The following is a 7,384-nucleotide window of genomic DNA, read 5'->3' on the forward strand; positions in this document are numbered from 1 at the left end:
TAAGATGGAGACTCAAAAAAATAAAAATTGCATAAAGTAAATAGATAGGCCTTTTGCAGAGTGAAACCGAGATTTGTAGAGGTGACAGAGCCCATAGCTTAAATTGAGAGATAAAAATTGTTTTGAGAGGCATGCTTCTCCTATCAACGAAAATGACCAAGAATTCCCAATACTTTCCATGCTAGATAAATCATAGGCGGTTCCCAAACATAAAATAAAGTTTATTTCCTTTTCCACCATTCTTTCACAATCCAGGGCTAGCCGTATCCACGGGTGCCTTCCATACCAATTTATTATTGACAACATATAAATAGATTTTTTTTTTCATTTTGGGACTGGTCATCGCTATTACCCGCCACACTCTTGTGCAATGACAAGTGAATAAACACTAATCTTGAGAATAACATTTCTAGCAAGGAAAATATTGGCCACCCCCTGCCGCTTCATGAGCGGTACCGGCACACAAAAAGGAAATTCATTTTGAAAATTAGAGTTGGCACATACAAATTTACTTGGAACGGCATGGAAATACCGCGTATAGGTAGGTATGGTGGACTCATTTGGCACAACTTTGGGTTTAAGGAGTTGGGTGCACAAGCAGTATTTCCGCTTAGTACAAATGAAGGCTAGCAAATAGATTGAGAAGCGACCAACCAAGAAACGAAAACGATCATAAACGAGCATTAAACATAACTAATACCAAATAATGCACCACAAGTAGGATGTAACTTCATTGCATAACTATTAACTTTCGTGCTTGCAATCACAAATCTTAACACCAATATTCTTACTAAGCATAATTACTCACCAACATGACTCACATATTACTATCTCCATATCTCAAAACTATTACAAGGAATCAAGTTTATAATATGCAATGATCTTCATGAAAGTTTTTATTATACCCCCCTTGAATATCTATCACTTTTAGACTAAATTAATATATTACCATTGCTACTAACAAGCTCTCAAATAAATTTAAGTGAAGCACAAGAGCATAAACATTTCTTCGTTCTGAACCAAATTTGCGCTGGGTTTAAGTAACATAGTACACGATGGAGCTCGAGAGGACATACTTTTTTTATCAAGGGAAAGAATCTAGGGTTAGTGAAAACTAATAAATTAGGCCAACTTTGTCAGTCTATACTTAATATAGAAATAAATCGAAAGGTTAAATTAAGAAGAAAGTCCAATAAAAGTATATCAGAATCAATCACTCTTATTAGATTTCTATAGAAGAGATACATGCTTTTTCGAAGGAAATAAGATTTTCAACTCTCAAAATAATGGAAGTGAAGCAAGAGAGGATTTCCTCAAATTTTACTAACTCTCAAATTAGTATAAGTGAAGCATGAGAGTATTTCTTCAAAAATTAAACTACCACCATGCTTAAAAAGATATAAGTGAAATGCTCGATCAATTCCTAGCTCAAAAAATTTAAGTGAAGCACATCTAGCAATTCTAAGAAATCATACCATCATTATGGCTCTCTCAAATAGGTGTGTCCAGCAAGGATAATTGTGACAAACTAAGAAGCAAAACAAGCAAAGACTCATATAATACAAGACGCTCCAAGCAAAACTCATGAAATGTGATGAATAAAAATATAGCTCCAAGTAAAATTACCGATGGTCGTTAGAAGAAGGAGGGGATGCCTTTCGGGGCATCCCCAAGCTTAGTTGCTTGGTACTCCTTGAATATTACCTTGGAGTGCCATGGGCATCCCCAATCTTAGACTGTTTTCACTCCTTATTCCTTCACCCATCGTGATCTCACCCAAAACTTGAAAACTTCAATCACACAAAACTTAACAAAACCCTCGTGAGATCCGTTAGTATAACAAAGCAAATCACCACTTTAAGTACTATTGCAAACCCATTCATATTTTATTATATCATTATACCTACTGTATTCTAACTTTACCATGGCTTATACCCTCCAATACAATCCATAGATTCATCAAAATAAGCACACAATGCAACGAAAACAGAATCTGTCAAAAACAGAACAATCTGTTGTAATCTGTACTTAAACCATACTTCTTTAACTCCAAAAATAATGAACAATTAGGAAAAAGTAGGAAATTTGTATATCAATCATGTATAAGAAATTCAGAATTTTTCATCGCTCCAGTGATTTTTAACAATTCTGCTACTGGATGTAAAAGTTTCTGTTTTCCAACAGGATCAAATCAACTATCACCCAAGCCATCCTAAAGGCATTACTTAGCACAAGCACTACTAAACATAAAAAGAACAATCATAACAGAGGCATGCTTGTGTAATTATTAAAAAACAAGAAAGAGACAAAAAATTAAAGGATAATTAATTGGTTGCCTCCCAACAAGCGCTATTGTTTTACGCCCCCTAGCTAGGCATAATGCATAGATTCAAGTATTGTCATTTTTAGTTTTTACTCCACATGTTGCCCTCAGGATTGACTCATATGGAGACTTAATTCTAGTTCTAGGGAAGTGTTCCATACCCTTTCTTAATGAAAACTGGAATTTAATATTCCCTTCTTTCATATCAATCACGACACCTATAGTTCGTAAAAACGGTCTACCAAGTATTATGGGACAAGACGGACTACAATCAATATAAAGAACAATAAAATCTACGGGCACATAGTTCCTATTTGCAAGAATAAGAAGATCATTAATTCTTCCCAAAGGCTTTTTAATAGTAGAATCCGCCAAGTGCAAATTAAGAGAACATTCTTCCAACTTGGTAAAACCTAGCACATCACATGGAGATTTCTGAATTGTGGAAACACTAACACCCAAATCACATAAAGAATTGCAATCATAATTTTTGATCTTGACTTTAATGGTGGGTTCCCATTCATCATATAATTTTCTAGGAATTGAAATATCTAATTCTAGCTTTTCTTCTAAAGCTTTCATCATCGCTTCTACAATATGTTTAGTAAAAGCTTTGTTTTGTTCATATGCATTGGGTGAATTTAGCATGAATTGCAACAAAGAAATACACTGAATCGAAGAACAACTATCGTAATTAAAATCTTTGTAATCAAGAGAGGGCACATCACTAGCTAAAGTTTTTACCTCTTCAAACCCACTTTTATCAATTTTCTCAGCAAGATTTTCACCCTCCGAATTATGAGGACGCCTTCTAACTAAAGTTGACTCTTCTTAAGTCCTCTTATCATCAATATTAATATTATTAAACAAGGAATCAATAGGATAAACACCAATCATCTTAACATCCTCATCGTTACTACAAAAAAACAGGCGGAAATGCTTTTTCTAAAAAATCTCTTTTAGCTCTTAGCATAGCGGTTCTCTTCTTACTTTCATCCATGGAAACATATAAAGCCTTAATTGATTCATCAACCTTGGGTGGAAAAATTTTAATCTTGAGATTTTCTGCATCATGCTTAATTCTATTAATGCTTGTAGACATATCATCTATCTTATTCAATTTTTCTTCTATCGTAGTGTTGAAAACTTTTTTAGCATTGATAAATTCTTTAATATTACTCTCAAGATCACAGGGCATCCTATTAGTATTATAAGAAGAATTACCATAGGAATTGCCATAGTTATTAGAGGAATTTCCAGGGAAAGGCCTAGGATTAAAATTACCTCTATAAGGACTGCAACTAAAATCATTTCGCGAGACAAAATTCACATCTACGGGATCATTATTTTGCTTAATCAAAGTAGACCAAGTCACATCATTAAGATCAATAGGAGCATTTTTACTAGCAACCAAATTCATAAGTGCATCAAGTTTTTCACTCAAAATACTAATTTTTTCAACACAATCAACCTTTTTACTAGTAGGTGCTCTTTCGGTATGCCATTGAGAATAATTTGCCATGATGTTATATAGTAATTTAGTAGCTTCACCCAAAGTAATCTCCATAAAAGTACCACCCGCGGCGGAATCTAAAAGATTTCTAGAAACAAAATTCAATCCCACATTTTTTTTGCATAATCATCCAAAGATTTAAAGCATGAGTAGGACAACTTCTTAGCATTAATTTCATTCTTTCCCAAGATTGCGCAACATGTTCATGCTCAAGTTACATGAAATTCATAATGTGTTTTCTAAGGGAAATACTTTTTGCGGGGAAAAAACTTAGTAATAAAAGCATCTTTGCACTTATCCCAAGAACCAATACTATTACGTGGCAAAAATGAAAACCAAATTTTTGCATGATCCCGCAAAGGGAAAGGAAATAATTTTAATTTCACAATATCATTGTCCACATCTTTTTTCTTTTGCGTATCACACAATTCCACAGAAGTGTTTAGATGGGACGCGGCATCCTCATTAGGATTACTGGCAAATTGCTCTTTCATAGCAAGGCTCAGCAAAGCGGCATTAATATCATTAGACTCCGCACTAGTGACTGGAGGAGCAATAGGAGTACTAATAAAATCATTATTATTAGTATTGGGAAAAATCACACAACTCGGTATTCTATTGAGACATAGTGACTATGCAAACAAGATCGCAAGCAAACAAAAGATCAAACAAGAAAAAGGGCAAACGAAAAATATTTTTGTATTTTTGCAAAAAAAAAGTTTTAGAAGTGGGGGAGATGAAAACTAGAGGCAAATGGCAAATAAAGTAATTGCAAGGAGATGAGAGTTTATACGTAGGTACCTGATAGATGTTGATGATGTCTCCCCTGCAACGGAGCTAGAAATTCTTCCTGATTGCTTGTATCTACGTTGGTATTTCCCTGAAGAGGAGAGGATGATGCAACACAACAAAGGTAAGTATTTCCCTCAGTTATGAAACAAAGGTTATCAATCCAGTAGGAGAACCAAGCAACACTATGTAAACAACACCTGCACACAAACAACAAAAACTTGCAACCCAACACGTAAGAGGGGTTGTCAATCCCTCCATGCTATTGAGACAGATTAAATTGTATAGGTTTTGGTAAATAGATCTAGCAAAAACACACACAAAACAAAGAAAAATTGCAGCAAGGTTTTTTTTGTTTAATATGATGGGAAAATAGACCCGGGGGCCGTAGTTTTCACTAGAGGCTTCTCTCAAGAAAATAACATACGATGGGTAAACAAATTACTGTCGGGCAATTGATAGAAAAGCGAATAATCATGACGATAACCAAGGCAGTGATCATGTATATAGGCATCATGTCCAAGATTAGTAGACCGACTCCTGCCTGCATCTACTACTATTACTCCACACATCGACCGCTATCCAGCATGGATCTAGTGTATTAAGTTCATGAAAAAACGGAGTAATGCAATAAGAACGATGACATGATGTAGACAAGATAAAATCACGTAGGAATAAACCCCATCTTGTTACCCTTAATAACAATGATACATGCGTGTCATGTCTCTTTCTGTCACTGAGGTTGAGCACCGCAAGATTGAATCCATCACAAAGCACCTCTTCCCATGGCAAGTAAAATCAATCTAGTTGGCCAAACCAATCCAAAATTTCGGAGAAGAAATACGAGGCTATAACAATCATGCATATAAGAGTTTAGCAAAGGCTCAAATAATATTCATGGATAGACCAGATCATAAACTCACAATTCATCGGATCCCAACAAACACACCACAAAAAAGAAGAGTTACATCAAATAGATCTCCAAGAACATTGAGGAGAACATTGTATTGAAAATCAAAAAGAGAGAAGAAGGAATCTAGCTACTAGCTACGGACCCGTAGGTCTGTGGTAAACTACTAACGCATCATCGGAGGGGTAACAAGGATGATGAAGAACCCCTCCGTGATCGTTGCCCCCACCAGCAGAGTGCCGGAAAAGGCCTCTAGATTGGATCTCGTTATTCTGGAACTTGTGGTGGCAGAAACAATATTTCACTAATGCTGCTAACGCGACACTACGATCAGAGACCCTTTGACGAAACTATGTGCGATGCATTAATAGCAAATGGTGATGTAAAATAACCGTCAAAAAGATGCAAAACGTTTGTGATGAAGGATACATCAAACATGGTTCAGATTTTAGTTGCGTGTGCGATGAGGGGCATACGGTTCAGTTCAATGAACTGTTTGCGATGAGGTAGAACAAAAGAAACAGGCAACCAGATGAAGGCGTGTGCGATATACGACATACAGTTCACTCAAAGAAACTGTTTGTGATGAGGCGGAACAACAGAAACGGACAGCCAGATGAAGGTGTGTGCAATATACGGCATACAGTTCACTCGGATGAACTGTTTGCGTTGAGCCAAGAGAACCGAAACGGTTCAACTTAACTAGATGTGTGTGATAGGCGGCAAATAGGTCTCTAATCGGAAATGTGTGGGAAGCACGATAACAACACAGACGATTCCTGTTAACAAGTTGTGTGTGTTGTGAGCAAACGATTGCTGGTATACAATTGCCAGTGATGGATGAAATCATCACCGAGGGGTTCCATTGTTTAGTCCGTGTGCGATGTGATTTGTTCTATCTACAGAGCATCAACATATATACTTAAAAAGACAGCATCGCAAAACCAAATTAAGCATACAATTACACAAGTGACTACACACATAACATTTCCACACACCAAAGTAAGCAATGACATGCATACTAAACTAGGAGAAACGAGGATCTAATCATCTACTTATTGTTACGACGACACTTGCCATTGCTCTGCTTCCGGCTGGATCCCTGGCCGTTTTGGAGAAGGAGGCACTTCCTCATGTCAACGATCCACCTGTACATTTCGTAGCTCATGTACGCCTCCTTGGTCGCGTACACGATGTGAGCTTTGTCGAGTTTCTTCATCCAGGCCAAGTGCCAGGCACGCTTGTCCTTGTTGGAGGAATCCTTCATGTCTGTGTAGTAGGGGTCGATCATGGCCTCGGCGAGGTGAACCAGTGAGTCCTTATGATGCTCCTTGCTGCCCCAGATCTTGTATTGGCCCTGGATATCAACAAGATTCTGGCAGGCGATGCTTGAATTCCTGAGAACCTTTACATCATTGGTGATGTCCACCATAGCGAACATGTAGTGGGGGCTATTGACAAACCTGGTGAAACGCTCGCAAGGCCTTGTTGCCAGGCAGTAGTGGTAGAGAGGACGTGGTTGCACACGCACATCTGGGCGACGACGACCTTGGGACAAGACCCGGCATGAGCGCATGTGTACTCGAGGTCGAACCCAACCACCTTGTACTTCTCCTTGGCAAGCAACAGCTCCATGATGTGGATGGAGTGCTCCACCCAGACCGGGTTGTTGGTGTACACCATCGAGAGCTCCGTGAACCTTCCGTGGGTGTCCTCCACGGCATGCATGGTGAACTGCTGCTCGTCATCGGCAGCCTCTCGGAGCGCCATTGGAGCCGCGTAGGATACCCTCTAAGAATTTGTTGTGGTGGGTGTGCTTCTTGCAATGGTGGGGCGTGATCGAAAGGTT

Source organism: Aegilops tauschii, chromosome 5 (genome assembly GCF_002575655.3).
Source record: "Aegilops tauschii subsp. strangulata cultivar AL8/78 chromosome 5, Aet v6.0, whole genome shotgun sequence".
NCBI lineage: Eukaryota > Viridiplantae > Streptophyta > Magnoliopsida > Poales > Poaceae > Aegilops > Aegilops tauschii.